This window comes from Eucalyptus grandis, chromosome 9, assembly GCF_016545825.1.
Source record: "Eucalyptus grandis isolate ANBG69807.140 chromosome 9, ASM1654582v1, whole genome shotgun sequence".
Taxonomy (NCBI): Eukaryota; Viridiplantae; Streptophyta; class Magnoliopsida; order Myrtales; family Myrtaceae; genus Eucalyptus; species Eucalyptus grandis.
Window position 1 is genome coordinate 34147423 of NC_052620.1, and position 19222 is coordinate 34166644.

At 41.2% G+C, this 19222-nt stretch overlaps 2 pseudogenes; both read left to right on the top strand.

Annotated features, from left to right (window-relative positions):
* The first annotated feature begins 4492 nt into the window (after window positions 1-4492).
* LOC104420710 lies at window positions 4493-7000 on the top strand (annotated as a pseudogene).
* Window positions 7001-9377: 2377 nt separating this feature from the next.
* Window positions 9378-18873, top strand: LOC120288517 (annotated as a pseudogene).
* Window positions 18874-19222: the final 349 nt, after the last annotated feature.

A 19222-nucleotide genomic window follows, 5' to 3' on the forward strand; every position in this document is an offset into this window, starting at 1 on the left:
AGGAGCCCCTCCTACTTAAAGTCAAGCCAGATTTTTTTGCCTTGCATTGATAATAAAACCTGATTGTAGAGGGGACAATAGGTTAAGTTTCACTCTCACTTTTCCTGTTTTGATAGAGGCATTACTCTTTTGTTTTGATTTTAACAGCCGAAACCACTCCAATATTACTTGCTATCCGGCTAACCGCATCTTCCGTGACCTATTCACATAGCAGCCCATGAATATGAACCCATAATTCACACGAAGTTAAAATCATAGCATTGGGAGGAATATTTGGCTCCCATGGCTTTAAGACAAGCAAGAGGTTTGCAAAGGACCAAGGACCTGAGTCATTTACCTTGTTCTTAGTAATCTCAGTGTCAAAAGTGAAACAAAAATACCAATTAACCGGGTTATCTCCACACTTTCTAGCCTCCAAGCTTTCTTCATTGTGTTCCGAAATGCTTGGAAGTTAACCTTGGGTTTGTGTGTAGCTATCTAAGGAGGGATCATTTGCATTCCTTTAGTTTCTCCTCAGAGGCTATATTCTCCATTGGCTTGATGATGTTGGCTGACCACATTCTCCCTAATCGTTTGCAGAAAGACACCATTCGTTGCTCTACGTCTTCTGCCTCTTCCATGGCAGCTGAGCTAAAAGGATTCAAGCTTTGGGATTAGACAATCCAATCAAGTGAGGGATGATTGAAGCAAAGCAAGGTAAAAGGGGTTAGGGTTTTTATGATATGGGTGGAGACGGGATAGGATTTTAGGGAATGTTAGGATTTTTAGCTACCCAAAAAGGTAGAGAGAGACTCTTCGAAAAGAAAGGATTGAGTGGTTTTTCCTTTACAAGTAGCAAATTAGACACGACATACTTCAAAATGTTAGGGATTTTATGATATATATATATATATATATATATATATATTTGAGACGTGCAGTAATTCTTTAAGGATAATTTTGTCTCTCGTAGTATAAAACTCGATGCATAAGGTTTTAGCGGCTATCCTCCCAAGATATAACATACTTTCTTCTATATTCCATATTGAATATTAGAAGGAATAGAACAACCTTATGTGTATAACCACAAAAAGAAAAGGAAAGATATGACAACATAGTGCATCTTCAAATATTATAGTTTGAAGTTTAATTTATATTTAAACAAGAGAAAGATAGAGCCATTGGGAGACCGCTCATAAATCTATTGGTAATTAAAAGGATGTCCATTATAAAATTATGAAGGGTTTATGAAGTAATAAAAATCAAAAGTTATAAAGTCAATAGACGACCGTTATACGACTATTAGAAGGCCGTTATATGGCCGTTGTTAAACCATTACAAAATGGTGACTTTAATAATGGTCTAATTTCTAATAAATATTACTGTCATAATTTCTAATAAATATTTCAAAACTACTGAAATATCTAACAATCCCCTACATATTTCAATAAGTTTTGAAAAGAAAAAAATGGAATAACGTTAGGTTATTGGAGAGTAGTGCATTCAAATTGGTGCTTGTTAGGCTATGAACTAGCCATAGAAAAATGAAATATAAATTACAAAAATCATTGGTGAAGTTTGAAACTTCTATGAACCAAGACTTTCTTTTTGTGAATTATAATTTTCATCAATCACATTACACTCCCACAAACTTTTGTTGTTCAAATGCAGTTTTGCACTAATATGCCATGTGCATGCTTAGTTTATTCATAAGTACTTTAGAGATTATTGCCTATAATTCTCATAGGAGCGGCCCCTATTCCATCAAGTGTATTCTGCAGCTTAATACACCACTAACAATGACTATGAAATTTTATTAAGAGCTTAGTTCAACCTCTTTATCTTTACAATTTTGTACTTTTTCACCTTATGAGAAACACAAAATTTTTAATAGTGCACTAGATCAACAAATGACTTGTTAATTCCCATATGAAACTAATTCATGAGATTGCCAATCACATAGGTTGGGTTATCATCACTCTTGATTTTCTTCAATTGGCTTGATTCCATTCCTACGTATAGTAAGAGGATTGGCCAAAATCAATTTTGACTTAACATAATCGTCGATATAAATCCTTTTTTTTTTAAGGAATTATTTTACAACATCATCACGTCTTAGCTGGACATCTCTTTTTACCATTGAAAGTTCCATTCTTTGCAATGGCTATTTCTTTGGCAATCACAATATTTAGACATAGGTGTCGCTTTCATTTCCATAGGAAACATACGCTAAGAAATTTCTCAACTACTCAGTCTCAATTTTAATATAAGTTTCAGAAAATTTTCTTCTTTCCAAGAACTTGAGTAGTTACTCCATCACCAATATAAATATTTTTTCTCCTTCTTTACTAGAGGTTAGGAGGAAAGAGCATTATGTTTTTAGAATATATGTCTAGTAGCATCCGAGTCTACCTCCAATTCTTTTTGCATTTGCCAAAATATTGGCTTGGAAAATGACTATTATAATTACATCATCAAAGCATCTACTTCAATCAAGTCAAATTTTAGTTTAGTAGGATTGTCATTTCTTCCATAATTTTGTTTGGCTTATTTCAAAGTTACATCATCTCCACCAAGGGTGAACACATATCTTATAGTGGATTTTGTCTCATATGAATTCAAGATCCAATTATCCTTTTAATATAGCGAAAAATTCACTATGTATGATGACCTAATTTATGGTTTCTCAAATAAGATAAAAATCCAATCCAAGAACACCTTCACAATTTATTTCTAAGTCAAAATTGATGTGTTCAAGCTTGTGGTGATTTCATAGGTTTGATACGATGGTTTTGAGGTCTTATTTTGAGGCTGATTGGGGCATCATGCACCTTGTCAACCATGGATCCCTGATGACCTAATTGAGTGTATCGAGAAGGGTGGGGAGGTGTTCTTCAACCTCCCAATTAAGGAGAATGAGAAGTATGCCAATGACCAGGGCTCCAACAGGGTAGGACGCACGGAGAAAAATAGAGGAAGCATCATCTGGTTTGGATGTCCTCATTCTATGAGAAAGAAAGATAAAAAGCTTTGAATAAAAACAAAGGAAGCATCGTCTGGGTTGCGCGTTCTTCTTCTTAGAGAGAGAAAGAGAAACAACCCTGAAAATTGAAGTGAGGAGAGAGAAACTTTCAAGTAGGAGTTTGATATTTACTACCTTGTTTTTTTTTTTTTCTTTTTTTTTGCTACCAAGCTAAGCCAAGCCAAGCCAAGCCACTCAAACGAAAACAAAACCTTTATATCTTTCTAGTGGGTCCCACTCACAAGACACGTGTCAAAATTTGAGTGGCACATGCGTGCCATGTCGGGGATGATATTATGCGCTCATACTATTATGTATTTTATCGAAGTTTGGACATTCTCAATGATAATACTTGCAGTAAATGTCATCCAAAAGTCATTCCATTCTCTTTGTTTTTGAATCACTTTGCCTTTATCTTAGGAATCAAGTTTAGCATGCCTTTATCCTAAGAACTAAGTTTAGTAGGTCCTTCAAGACTCTTTCCTCTTTTTGTTTGTATGTCCTATCTTTTCAATCTTCCACACCATATTCCATGACTTCACATTCACTAGCTCTCTCTCTCCCCTTCTTTGCCTTGGAAGAATTCCAAGACTTCCCCTTGCGTTGATCCTTACTTTCTAAATTCGCATTCCCAAATGCACTTTAAATTGCCTTCCCATTCCCTTCCCCAACTTCACTTCCATCCCTATCTCTTTCCAACTTTCTTTTCCACTGAAAAGAAAAAGAAACATCGATATCGACTCACCGCTCCATTTCAATGGTCCTTGTCCTCATCCTAAGTCTTCACTAAATTCTTCCCTATAAAAATCTCGTTCCCTTTTGATCCCATCAAATAGACCCTTTGAATTGGGATCGAGAAAGAAGCTTGCAGCAATCAGTTTTTGGTGTTTTGATAGCGACCCAATCATACCTTACAAGAGTTTTTTTTTAGTCCTCAGGTTTGACTTTCCTAGTTCATTGTAATAATCCATTTCCTTCTTTTTCTCCTCTTTCTCTGGCGAGTCATCTTCAATCGAAAAAAAAAGAAAAGAAGAAAAGAGAGAAATATTTGCTAAACGTGCGTAACGACCTGCCAACCAGCAAACAAACCAAAAATTCAATTATGGGGATCTCCAGATGTTTTCTTACCCTCATTTGCGAAAGGGGCAGAGGAGGCGGAGGCGGCGGCGGTGAAGGCGGAGGCCGAGGCTGCGGCGGCGAATATGGCAGTGGTGAAGGCGGCGGCGGTGGCGGCGGAGGCGAAGGCGGCGGCGGCGGGCAGCGGGAGGTGGCAACAGCAAAGGCGGCAAAGGTGGCGGCGGAGGCGAAGTCGGTGGCGCTGTGGCGGCGGTGGCGGCGGCGGCGGAGGTGAAGGTGGTGGAGGCGAAGGTGTCAGCGGCGGAGGATGCGGCGGACAAGGTGAAAAGAGACGCGAGGATAGCGACAATGGCGGCAACGGCGGGCACGTTTGTCAGGGGGCATTCGCAGCGATGACATTGCTGATGATTCCCGATGGCGGCGGCGTCGGCGGCGGCAGCGGCGGTGAACGCGATGGTGGCGGAGGAGAAGGTAGTGGAAGCGGAGGCGGTGGTGACGGCAGCGAGGGCAGCGAGGCGGAGGCGAAGGCGGTGGCGGCAGGCGGCGAGTGAGGCAGCGGCGAAGGCGGCGCCGGAGGTGGCGCGGAGAGGGTGCAGCAGGGCGGCAGGGGGCGAAGGCGGCATCCGGCCAAGGCGGCAGAGGCAGCGTTGGCGAGGCGTCGTCGGCAAAGGTGGCGGAGGCGGCGAAGGCAAAGGCGGCAGAGGCAGCGGCGGCAAAGAAGGCGGCAGAGGCAGCGGCGTTCCCCGTGTCTTCCGGGGCGCTGCCGAGTCCCCGTTCCTCCCTGATCCTTCAACCTTCTTCTCACCGAGCCTCCTCTCTGCCCCTTTCCTGACCAACTCCTTCTTCCAAAACTTCGCTCTCAACAATGGCGACCAGGCCGAGTACATCCACCCCTACCTCATCAAGCCCTCCCTGTCCTCTGTCTCCGTCTCGTTCCCTTCTCGCATCGCCACTTCCACTTCTTTGTACCAAGTCTTCAATGCTCACCTCACCATCTCTGCCATCTCAAGCGACAACACTGCGCACGGCTCGTCTCCGGAGGCTCTGCGGTACGTTATCTCCTCGTACAGCGACCTTGGCGTCACGCTAGACTTCGCGGCTTCGAACTTGAAGTTCGTCCTCGTTAGGGGGAGCCCCTACTTGACCTGCTTGGTCAACCGCGGGACCGATTTTGCAATCTTCACGATTCACGCAATCCTCTCGCTATCTTCGAACAAAAGTCACACCAAGCATACTTTGAAGCTCAAGAACAATCAAACTTGGCTTGTTTACACTTCCTCGCCGATCAGTTTCGGTCACAATCTCAATGCAATTACTTCCGGAAGGTTTTCAGGGGTTATTAGGATTGCTTATTTGCCCGACAGTGGATCATTTAACGAGGAGGTTTTGGATAAGTTTAGTTCTTCGTATGCTCTGTCTGGTGATGCAGTGTTGACTAGGCCATTTTGTTTGAGTACAAATGGGAGAAGAGAGGATGGGGGGATCTGCTCATGCTCGCGCACCCGCTACACGTTCGACTTTTTTGTCTCGGGAGGATTGCCATGTCAATGTGTTGGAGGATTTTAAGTATAGGAGTATCGATGGTGATCTTGTTGGTGTGGTTGGAGATTCCTGGGTGTTGAGATCTAATCCTGTCTCTGTTACTTGGCATTCAATCAGAGGCATCAAGGATGAATCACACAATGAAATCATTCAAGCCCTTCGTAGGGATGTGGCGTCCCTAATCCAGCTACAATAACGGCAAAATCATCTTATTTTTATGGGAAATTTATTGCCAGAGCGGCGAGTTGGCTTTGATTGCTGAGGAGGTGTGTTATCTTGAAGTTATCCCGACCATCAGGAAATATTTGAAGAGCACCATAGAGCCATGGTTGGATGGGACTTTTAGTGGTAATGGATTCTTGTATGATGCGAAATGGTGGGATTATCACCAAGCTTGGATCGACCAATCCTGGTGAAGATCTTGGTTTCGGGTTGTACAATGCTCATCACTATCATTTAGGTACTTCCTTTACGCAATTGCTGTTCTTGCCAAGATTGATCCGGCATGGGGAAGGAAGTACAGGCCTCAAGCTTATTCACTGATGGTGGATTTCATGAACTTGGGGAGAAGATCCAATTCCAAGTATCCACGTCTGAGGTGCTTCGACCTGTACAAATTGCACTCTTGGGCCGGTGGATTGACTGAATTTTCAAATGGGCGGAATCAGGAGAGCACAAGCGAGGCTGTGAATGCTTACTATTCAGCTGCTTTAATGGGATTAGCCTATGGAGACACCCATCTTGTTGCTGTCGGGTCCACACTCACTGCAATGGAAATACAAGCAGCTCAAACATGGTGGCATGTTAGAGAAGGCGATAATTTATATGAGGAAGACTTCACTAGGGAGAACAGGGGTGGTGGGTGTTCTGTGGGCTAACAAAAGGGACAGTGGTCTTTGGTTTGTCGGCGCGGAGCGGAGAGATTGTAGGCTTGAATTCAGGTTTTGCCTTTGTCGCCTATCACTGAGGTTTTATTCTCAAATGTCCAGTTTGCGAAACAATTGGTGGATTGGACATACTCGGCACTGAACAGGAGGGAATTGAAGGATGGAGAGGATTTGTGTGTGCCTTGGAAGGGATTTTTGACCAAGGTAGTGCGTTGGAAAAAGTGAGGAGCTTGAGCGGTTTTGATGATGGGAACTCTATGTCAAATCTTCTGTGGTGGATTCATAGTAGAGGTGATGATGAAGAGACGGGGTGCAAGGATGGAGGAAAGTATTGTTGGTTTGGTCACTATTGTCACTGAAATCATTATTTCAGGGACGGATTCGATTGCTTTAATGAGATATTCTATTTGGAGTATTCATGTGCTTATGTGAGGATTGCTTTGTGCCCTGTGTATCCTATCTTCATAATAAAATGATTCACTAGCTTTGCTTCTCTCCGTGACCCTTCATTATTGATGCACATCGCTACAATTACATTATTTACTTTGTTGAACATTTTTTTAGAACATTTTTGTGCTTTTAAGATGCTCGCTGATATAAGTTAAATCTCTTGCATTTTGTTTCAATAAATCAGTGACGAGTTTGGTGCATTATGCGCTTTGATGCCACTTTAGGAGCCCATGGAATTCGATTCAGAATCGTCCATTGGTAAAAAGAAATAAATCACGTCTCATAATTTCACCGAATCTTATTGTCTCAAACCTTGGGAATTATTTCTGATAGAATCCATTTCTTTTCGATTTAATAATGACTACGGAAGTCTTAAATCTTATGTTGACCAGCCACTTTAATTCTTAAACTTTTTGTTAGATCACTTATGTCTTAAAATTCATTCCAATTTGTCGTTTGAGTACTTTGTTATTGACTTAGTTTAAATGAAATGAAACTCTACGTGGAACTTGTCGAGACCTAAATTTCGGGTGCACCACCTAAGTTTAGGCTAATGGACTACTAAGTCTTTAAACTTAGTTCGGGCTCTCCCAAGCCCATACCAATTTGTGACTTAAGGTTCAAATATTTAACATGCAAATGATTATTATCTAAGAGTCGCTACTAATTAGTTCATGGTAGGTCAATTAGACACCTAAGTAAAATAATTGGAGAATTATTTTACTCATACGAACAAGAGATTATGGGTTCGGGGACTTGGTTACACTAGATTATTCTAATACTCTTTCGGTACCATTTCTTTTTAATTTTCAAAAATATTTTTGTAGGTAGCTTAAATTTATTTTAAACTAAATTACTATCATGCAATGGGGGTAATCACACAGATGCTCAATCACTATTAAACATTCGAATAAAATAAATAAATAAATTACATCACACAAAGCAATCAATTTTTTTTTTTTTGAGTTTTCTTGAAATTAGAATTTTTTTATAAAACGTGCATTTTAACTACATGACCTGATTTTACTAATAAACAAATTTTAGTTAAATTACCCTATTATGCAAATTAATTAACATGCACCTAATGTTTTTGTATTTTTTTTATTGAAATTTGGAATTAATAAAAATCCTAATTAAACTATCTAAAAAAAGGAATAATTTTCTAATTTTTTCTAGGGATTAATTTGACTTAAACCCTATCCTATTTTGGAAAACTATTTTTTAGAAAAATGAGATAATTGAATGTGCAAACATTATATAAAAACCCTATTTATATAAAATAAATTATGTAAGTCCAACCCTAACCTATTTCAATAATTTTCTAAAATGCAATCCTAAAAAAAAAAAAAATCTAATTTACTAAACCTACATGTCTAATTTACTAAATCAACATGCTTTGATGTAAAATTTGATTTTTTTTTGATTTTTTGATTTTTAGTGTTTTTCCAAGACAAGCAAATGTCAAATAAACTAATCAAAATATTTAACAAATAAAGGATTGAAATAATAAAAATATAGCATGTTGTCTCACATAGGTCAAATTAACGATTAGTCTAACCCTAAACATTAATGAAAAATCGATCTCGAAGTTTTACTATCGAATTAATAATTATAATGATTTAACAATTAAAATTCTACCAAATGCCCAAACATTAATGTAATAAAAAAAAATGATCCGACGTCTTACGGATCAAATTAATTATAATAATTTGGACAAAATCCTACAAATAATGTCAGAATATGCATAAAATGAAAATCACATTCCTGTACAATAATATTGAAAATAATAAAAAATAAACTAAAGTAGCATGAAATAAATAAAAAAATACAAATAACAAAAGCCACCTAAAGGGGACTTGGAAAGAGGGAGCAACGGCGCCGATCAGTGAGGGCGGAGCACGGCGGAGGGCAGGTGGGAAGCGCGGTGGCAGCGACTCTTGGAGCTCCGACGTAGGCTGGGCGGCGGTGACGACGTGGAGGTGCTGACGTCGTTGGTGGCAGGCGGAGGTGCGGCTCGGCGCTGCTGGTGCTTGAACACAGGGCGAAGGCTGGCGAGCAGGTGCGGTCGTCTGGGAGAGGTGCAGTCAGAGGGTAGCACAGGCGGCGGTGCGGCGTCCGGCGGGGCAGCGGAGCGGCGGCGCGAACTCCTGTGGCGTCGAGCAGAGGTTCGAGCTTCAGGATGGGCGCCAGGCGGTCGCGGACGGTGGCGCGGCTACAGGCGTTGGGCTCGCAGGTCGCTGGCGACGGGCAGAGGAGACGTCGGCACAGGGCTTCGGACGGAGGCGCGGCGAGCAAAGGGGGCTCGGGCTTCGGCTGCCCAGCAGCGTTGGCGCGGCGAGCAGGGACCAAGCTCCGGCCGCTGGGTGGTGACCGGCACGGGAGACGAGCGGGGCTGCTGGTGTGGGCTCGCGGGTGAGGCGATGGCGCGAGCTCGCGGGTGCGGAGGCGTGATTCGGAGGGAGGGGGTCGTCGGTGCTGTCTCGCGGGCGGAGGCGCAGCCGTGGAGTGGGCTGAGGCGCGGAAGCGCAGGGACCAGCGGAGGTGGTCTGGGCTGCTGGTCACGCAGTGGTGCGGCGGTGCTGGCTGGTGCAGGGGCGTCGGAGCTTCTGGGCCGCAGCGGCGGGGAGCGGAGCAACGGTGGCGCGCGCGGGGACCTGCAGCGGCGGAGAGACAAGCGAGGAAGAAGAACAGCGTTTCTTCCTTTCTGTTTTTTTTTTTTTTTTTCTTCCACTGACTTGTCCCCTCGCGTCTCCTATCTGCAGCTGCTTTCTGCCCTTGTACCTTTCAGCAGAAGGCCAAAACTTCTGCCGACTTTTTCTTCTTCCAAGATTCCTTCTCTTTTTCTCACGCTTGCATTTTTCTCTTCTTTCACGAATTTTTTTTCACTTGCACCATTTCTTTCTTTCGTCGCCCCCTCTAGCACGAAAATGCAGCTCTCTTTTATAGTGATTCCAGGTGGTCGCTCTGTATGGTATTTTCTAAATTTTCATCTTTTGTCACATTAAATCAAAACTGTAAATTAGAGCGTAATTTCACATTTTGCTCATATTTCTTTCATTCTATAAAATTATTGCCATTTATTTACCTAATTTTTCAATTGTTTCTACATTTATCAAAATCTAAATACTCATCAAAATTTCAAACTTCCATACATAATCAATCAAATCAAATTTTCCATTTTTCATTTTATTTGTTTAGATGCATTTTTTAGGGGTTAAAATTAATCCCTAATTTTTATGTAAAAAGCTAATGACTCGGGTCACCAAAATTTAGGTGTCAACATAACTTTTTTTTTTTCCCAAACTTTTCATTTTTAGGCTCATGGTGATGATGCGGCTTTTTCGTGAATGTCATACGACAAAAACTCAACAAAAAGAATAGAAGAAGAATAAAAATACAAAAAAAAGATGGTGGAGGAAGCTGGAAGTGTGCGTAGATCTTTTTTCTTTTTTTCGCTTGGCCATCGGAGAGGGTCATTAGCCCTCGCCGCAAGAAAGGGCAAGGGGCTGCTTGCCCGATGGTGGCAAATGGTGTTGCCACTGTTACGAGAGTGATTTTTGTTGTTTTGCAACGGGATAAGAATAATGCAAGTTTCATAATTTTCGTACAGTGCTCATTTAAATATAATAATTTTTTTTTCGCCCACTCGAGTATCAAAAATTTAAAAAATCGATCATTTAAGTGCCATCGGTGATTTGTCTTGTTGGAAAATCCAACATGGAGCCGACATCCATCATGGCTTTCCGACATGGATAATTTTTAGAGAATCTTTAAATAATTTTTTTCCTTCTTTCTTTGCCTTTTTAAGGGTCAGCAATGGTCATTGGTGATCATTGTCGATTGTGAAACCTTCGCCGAGTGCTTTGGCAAGGGTGTTTGCGGCTTCACCGTGGCCATGATGCCCTCGCCTAGGGCCTTTGCGTCGAGTGCAAGGTAGCCCTCACCTAGATATGGGCAAGGGTTTCACAACCGCAAAGGTTGCCAACCTTTAAAAAAGGAAAAAAAGAAAAAGAAAAAGAATTAAAAAAATTAAAAATCTACATCAAATGGGAAATTAATAAAACAATCCACACATAATTATTTGTAAATAATCGATTTTACTTTGATATGACACTTAAATGGTGAAATAAAGGTTATAGCACTCAAATGAGTACCGTATAAAATCCTTTCATCGTTTTTCTCCTTATCGTAACTACTTTTGCTCGAAGAAATTTTGCCATAGGTTGATACATGCGTCGTCCCAAAATATCCGATTGATGTCTTGAAGAACATTTTCCTATGATGATAGGTGGAATGTCCGATCGATGTCTCGCACGTGCCGGACGGGCACTACAGCGCCGGAGGCATGCGACCTCCAACTTTCCGGGGTCGCCAACTTTTGGACATACCACCTGGTCCACCCACGCAAAACGGACCCAAACAGGGCCGACCAAGATGGGCCTCTTCAGCCTACACCTCGACCGGGCCGACGACAAGCGGACATCTCGATCGTTTCCGCGGGACGCTAGTTCCATCGCCCGCCGGTCTTCTACTTGATTTTTGGACGATGGCTTTTCTTGTTGGGCAAGGGAAATCGGAAAAATTGGTTGTCCTCTATTTTTTTTGTTTCGGTGGTTCCATCGTAGTGAGTTTATTCAAGAAATAAAATTACTTTCATGTACGCCATAAATATGTGTCCTTGCACGTGAAAAAAAAAAAATACCAAAATAGTAATATTTCAATTTAATCATAAACATTTTCATATTGATTTCAATTTTCATCAAAATTGTTAATGTGGATGCCAGCAATCATGTAGTGCAGCTAGAATTAAAGTGGATTTTTTTTTAATTATATTTTTTGATTTTTTCTTCCTTTTTCTTTCCTTACTCCTTCTGCCAATGGCTGGTTGCTGACAATTTAACTTCATCCATTTCTCTGAACCCTAAATAGAATGCAACGAAGGGAATGACTTACCATTCTAAGGCTCGTTTGTTTCCTTTCATATAATTAATTTGATAAAAAATATTTTTAATCTTCTCTTATTCTAATATTTGATTAGTGTAAATCTATGGTGTAGGTCATATTTAGATGCACTAAGCTGTTACATTATATTTTATTTTCATTCATGATTAAAAAAAAAGCTCGTATTCTAATCAATCAATGTAAATTTTCGTGAGTGATTAAAGATTTATTAAGGTATGATTTTAAATAATTCATACATATATTTTTTGTAAAATAAATCAAAACCCACAACCTTCACTTCTTGAGACGTATGTTGTGCGCCTGCAATTGCTGTCGGAGCTTTAACTCTAATGGGGCTTAAAAGAAAAACATGGAAAAAAAACACGACATAAACGACAAAAGAACATTGGCCTCGAAAGACTAAAAATATATCAAATGCTTCGATTCCATATATGAAGTCCTCAATGATGACCTCATATTTTATGTTGTGAAAAGTAAGTGATCAAATATATCATCTGCTTCAATCAAGTCAAATTTTGGTTTAGTAGGATTGTCATTTCTTCCATAATTTTGTTTGGCTGATTTCAAAATTACATCATCTCTGCCAAGGGTAACACATATCTTATAGTAGATTTTGTCTCATATAAATTCGAGATCCAGTTATCCTTTTAATACAACAAAAAATTCACTATGTATGATGACCTAATTTATGGTTCCTCGAATAATATTAAAATCCAATCCAAGAACACCTTCACCAATTTATTTCTAAGTCAAAATTGACATGTTCGAGCTTGTGGTGATTTCATAGGTCTAATATGATGGTTTTGAGATTTTGTTTTGAGCCCGACTAGAGCATCATGCACCTTGTCAACCACAGGATCCCCAGTGACCTAATCGAGTGTGTGTCCTAATGTAGTGTGTCAAGGAGGGTGGGAGGTGTTCTTCAACCTCCCGATCAAGGAGAACGAGGAGTATGCCAATGACCAAGGCTCTGAGAAGGTGGGATGTGCGAAGAAAAATAGAGGAAGCATCATTTGGTTTTGATGTCCTTTTTTCTGAGAAAGAAAGAGAAAAAGCTTTGAATAAAAACAGAGGAAGCATTGTTTGGGTTAAGCGTTGTTCTTTTTTGAGAGAGAAAGATAAAAAGCCTTGAAAATTGAAGTGAGAAGAGAGAAACTTTCAAGCAGGAGTTTAGTATTTACTACCTTGCCCTTTTTTTTTGCCACCAAGTTGAGCCAAGCCAAGCCAGCCAATCGAGAAACAAAGCCTTTATATTTTCTAGCACGTTCCACTCACAAGACACGTGTCAAAATTTGAGTGGCACATGCGTGCCATGTCAGTGGATGATATTATGCGCTCATACTATTAAATATTTTCTCGAAGTTTGGACATTCTCAATGATAATACTTGCAGTAAATGTCATCCAAAAGTCATTCCATTATCTTTGTTTTTGAATCACTTTGCCTTTATCTTAGGAATCAAGTTTAGCATGCCTTTTTCCTAAGAATTGAGTTTAGTAGGTCCTTTAAGACTCTCCTTTTTTGTTTGTATGTCTTATCTTTTCAATCTTCGGCACCATATTCCATGACTTCACATTCACTAGCTCTCTCTCCCTTCCTTGCCTTGGAAGAATTCCAGGACTTCCTACCTTGTGTTGATCCTTTACTTTCTAAATTCGCATTCCCAAATGCAATTTAAATTGCCTTCCCATTCCCTTCCCCAACTTCACTTCCAACCCTATCTCTTTCCAATTTTCTCGTTCCACTCGAAAAGACAAAGAAACATCGATATCGACTCACTAGCTCCATTTCAATCATCCTTGTCCTCATCCTAAGTCTTCATTAAATTCATCCCCATAAAAATCTCATTCCCTTTGAGATCCTTCAACAGTAGACCCTTTGAATCGGGATCGAGAAAGAAGCCCACAAGCAATTAGTTTTTGGTGTTTGATAGCAACCCAATAATACCTTACAAGAGTTTTTGTTTTTTGTTTTTGTTTTTTTTTTTTTCAGTCCTCAGGTTTGACTTTCCTAGTTCATTGTAATAATCCATTTCCTTACTTTTCTCCTCTTTCTCTAGCGAGTAATCTTCAATTGGGAAAAAAAAAAAAAAGAGAGAAATATTTGCTAAATGTGCGTAACGACTCGCCAACCAGCAAACAAACAGAAAATACAATAATGGGGAACTTGTTCAATTCGATTCCCCTCCTTCCACATCGCCGTTGCCGCCACCGCCGCCACTGCCGCCACCACCGCTGCCGCCGTCGCCGAAGTTCCCCTTCGTCTTCCCACGCGTCGAGTCCCCGTTCCTCCCTGATCCTTCACCCTTCTTCTCACTGAGCCTCTTCTCTCGCCCACCCCGACCAACTCCTTCTTCCAAAACTTCACTCTCAACAATGGCAACCAGGCCAAGTACATCCACCCCTACCTCGTCAAGCCCCCGTCCTCTGTCTTCGTCTCGTTCCTTCTCGTCGCCACCTCCACCTCTTTGTACCAAGTCTTCAACGCTGACCTCACCATCTTTGCCATCTCAAGCGACGATGCTGTGCATGGCTCGTCCTCTCGGAGGCTCGCGGCACGTGATCTCCTCGTATAATGACCTCAGCGTCACGCTGGACTTTGCAGCTTCAAACCTGAAGTTCGTCCTCGTTAGGGGGAGCCCCTACTTGACCTGCTTGGTCAACCGCGGGACCGAGGTTGCGATCTCCACGATTCACGCGATCCTCTCGCTATCTTCGAACAATAGCCACACCAAGCATACTTTGAAGCTCAACAACAATCATACTTGGCTTGTTTACACTTCTATAGCACCCCGAACCCTTCGAAGGTTGCCACAAGCACCGATGTTACATCTTATTACCCTTTTGTTCTACACTTAGAAGAAGCGTCGTTATTCACAGGCATTTTTTTTTTTTTAAAAGCGGTCCTAACGCGACTCACTAGCGGAAGCAAAATAAAGCATCACCATCTCTCCCCTACCAACCATGATACCAATACACACCACTAATCACCATAATTTTTTTTTATAGACAAGCCACGACGCTTTATTTACATATATCTTCAAGATGGGACTTCTTTGGGTCGGTACATCAAAAAGGAAAAGCTAGGACTCAGCCATGTCCAGCCTAAAAACCTCAAAAGAACCCTCGACCCTCTACATCATATGTGCACAACCCCATCATAAGTGTCGGCTAACTATTCAAAAAGAAACAGCCCATACTCGTCACACATAGGTCTCACACCCAGTCCGGGCGCGTCGGGCGGTGGCGGTGGTAGCATCCTCTCATCACCCCGTCACGGCGAACGTGGACGAGACAAACTCTGGACAATCGGGCCCCCACCAGGCCTATGTCGTATGAGACAAAACAGCGCACACGTATGTAGGTGAGTCCAGTACAGAAAGGACAGCTGAACTCCTCACACTCTACCTCGACGTCGACGGTAACCCGTAAAATGCATCCCACGTGACGGTGAAGCGGCATACCGCTAATCTGAAATGTTGGTCCCCAAAAGGGGTGAGTACAACCACTCAGCAGATAAGGAATCCAATAACAACTTAATGCATCATACAAATCATACATGCATTACAGGCGTTACTTACCTTGAAGCCATGCGCATACTATCATGCATCATCGTATCACACATGTCATCATCATCATGGCATCATTATATCATACATGTCATCATCATCATGACATCATCACATTACACATGTCATCATGCCATATCATATATCATCATCATTATCATCATCATGCATATCATCATGCATATCATGCCATGGGTGATCATCATTATTCCATATCACATATCATCATCATCATCATCATCATGCATATCATCATGCATATCATGCCATGGGTGATCATCATTATTCCATATCACATATCATCATCATCATGATCATGCATATCATGCCATGGGCTCAATTTCCACTTTTAGCTTTCAATTTTGATCACCACATCACCCATTCCTCAAATCATCAATTTCATCATCCCCTCGGGCAAAGACCTTCGAGGCTTCCGGCATTCAGCCATCCCAAGCCACCGGGCATCCGGCCCCCCACATTCCGGGCATCTCGCATCCCAACTGGCATCACGAGGCATTCCCTTCGGGCAGAAACCTCCGACAAGGCTTCCGGCATTTACACTCCCTGGCCGGGCATCCCGCACCCCAAATCCTAGCATCGCGAGGCATTCCCTTCGGGCGAAACCTCGACGGGCTTCCGACACCCCCACATTCCGGACATCCTAAATCTCCCGTGGCCATGCGGCAATGCATCTCTATACATTCCGGGCATTATCCTCCACCACAACCACCTCCTCACTTATCATTATCCACATTTACCATTATTTTGATCTCAATTTATCATGGCATATGGCGTGACATCAAACAAGTCATATTTGGCATAGAATTCACACATGCATCTCAATTCAATGTCATGCACACACCAAGACCTTATCATACATGCAACAATGTATAATTATTTATTAATAAATTTAATGGAATTTATGGCCAATAAAATAATCCATTTTATTTATTTATTTATTTATTTTTTAAATTTCAACTTTTGCCACTTTCATAAATATTAAAAATAAAATTAAAGCAATTATCAAACAAGCCAATAGGATCATAATTACATGCAAAATACATGGCCAAATAGAATTTTACACAATCTCACAATTTTCACAAAACATCATATGATTTTCGGATGAAACCAGAATGCACGGTTTCGAAGAAATTCGATTAAAATATCCATAAGGCCTCCAAAAATTACGAAATTTTACCGAGTGATAACCAAGACATTTTCGTACAACTTTCATGAAGAATTTCAAGCCAGATTATTTTTAGATTATTTTATACAGTCTCACGAAGCTTCTGGATCCATTACCGCATCGTCCAGTGCAAGCTTCTCCGAAATATTGAGATTTCACCTACCTATTCTCTTTCGTTTCCTCTGAAATTTGGATATGTTATACATCAAGATGTCCTCTACAAGTTTCATGAAGAGATATAAGTCAAATAACCAGAGTATAGTCATCATCTATGTCCATGAAGTCTCGGGTGTCTCGGAATACATCACCAGAATCACCGTCTTCAAGATCTAGTTGATTTACTAGTCTATTATTGTTAATTTCACTTCAAATTTGAGTATGTTGTAGTTTAAGATGTCCCCTACAACTTTCATGAAGAAATCGAAGTGAGATTCTCAACACAAACCAACATGCAACCACAAATCCAACCAAAGGTCAGTAAAATCTTTCCAGATCTGGGGTCTCCATAGGATGAGACTTTAACCCTCAAAGCTCAATAATTTTCCACGAAATTTTAGTATGTTATATTTAAAGATGTTAGCTAAAACTTTCATGAAGAAATCGAAGCCAAAATCGGACTCTAAAAACACATGCAAGCTCAAACAACTTTCTGACTCACATAATCCGAGCAAGAACAGTCATGCGATTCAAGAATAAGCCAACCACGCCTCGGTTTTTCTCACTTAAACACCCAAAAATTTAACATGCAAAACAACATACAAGCATGCAAGAGAAGCTAGAGGACTCCCACTTGCCTCTAGACCGGTCGGTCGACGGTGTACGGCGCGAACACGGCGGCACACGGCGGCTCCTCCTCTCTCTCAGCCTCTCCTCTCTCTCGAAATCTCTCTCTCTCTCACCCTCTCTCTCGGCCAAATGGGAAAATCCGGCCACCCTCTCTCTCTCTTCCTTCCTTATACCCCCAAACTCTCATCATTAGCAATCATGAGATTGCCTCTGTCAATGGCCAATGCATGGCCTTCTTCTTGCCACTTGTCTTATTGCATGCATCATGGGCCTTGGAGTTGGGCTTCCTTGTGGCCGGTTGACCACTCCCTCTTGGGCCTCTATTGGGCCGGCCAACTTGGCCCATTAAAAGTTTAGGCCAATGGGCCTAAGGCCCAACCTAAAATTGACTTTTCCCCCCTTTTTAAAAAAAAATTCTTTTATAAATATTTTTAAATTTCAATTTTCATCTTGGCCAAAGTCTTGGGGCATCTTGTTTATTGAAATTTAGTTTATAAAGTACATGGCCAAGCATAGATTATTAATCTATCAAATTTAAATTTTCACAATCATATGCACAAATCATCAAATCTTAAAAGACTAATGGCTAAGGTATAAACCTTAGGAAATTTTTATCACCTAATTAAAGACTTTAACACACCTTATGGCTTGGCTTTGAATTTTGGGATGCCACAACTTCCTCCCCGATTAGTTTCAGTCATAGTCTCAATGCAATTACTTTCGGAAGGTTTTCGGGGGTTATTAGGATTGCTTATTTGCCCGATGGTGGATCATTTAGCGAGGAGGTTTTGGATAAGTTCAGTTCTTTGTATGCTCTTTTTGGTGATGCAGTGTTGACTAGTTCATTTTGCTTGGAGTACAAATGGGAGAAGAGAGGATTGGGGGGGTCTGCTCATGCTCGCGCACCCGCTGCACGTTCGACTTTTGTCTCGTGAGAATTGCCGTGTCACTGTGTTGGAGGATTTTAAGTATAGGATAATCGATGGTGATCTTGTTGGCATGGTTGGAGATTCCTGGGTGTTGAGATCTAATCCTGTCTCTGTTACTTGGCATTCAATCAGAGGCATCAAGGAGGAATCACACAATGAAATCATTCAAGCCCTTCGTAGGGATGTGGCGTCCCTTAATCCAGCTGCAATAACGGCAAAATCATCTTATTTTTATGGGAAATTTATTGCCAGAGCGGCGAGGTTGGCTTTATTGCTGAGGAGGTGTGTTATCATAAAGTTATCCTGACCATCGGGAAATATTTGAAAAGCACCATAGAGCCATGGTTGGATGGGACTTTTAGTGGTAATGGATTTTTGTATGATGCGGCTTTCGTGAATGTCATACGACAAAAACTTGACAAAAAGAATAGAAGAAGAATAAAAAATACAAAAAAAGATGGTGGAGGAAGCTGGAAGTGTGCATAGATCTTTTTTCTTTTTTCGCTTGGCCATCGGAGAGGGTCATAGCCCTCGCTGCAAGAAAGGGCAAGGGGTTGGTTGCCTGGTGGTGGCAAATGGTGTCGCCACCATTACGAGAGTGATTTTTGCTGTACCGTAGCAGGATAAGAATAACGCAAGTTTTATAACTTTCGTACAATGCTCATTTGAATATAATAAAATTTTTTTTCACCCACTTGAGTACCAAAAATTTAAAAAATCAATCAATTAAGTGCCATTGGCAATTTGTCTTGTTGGAAAATCCAACATGGAACCAGACATCCATTGTGGCTTTGCCGGTTCTGACGTGGATAATTTTTAAATAATTTTTCCTTCT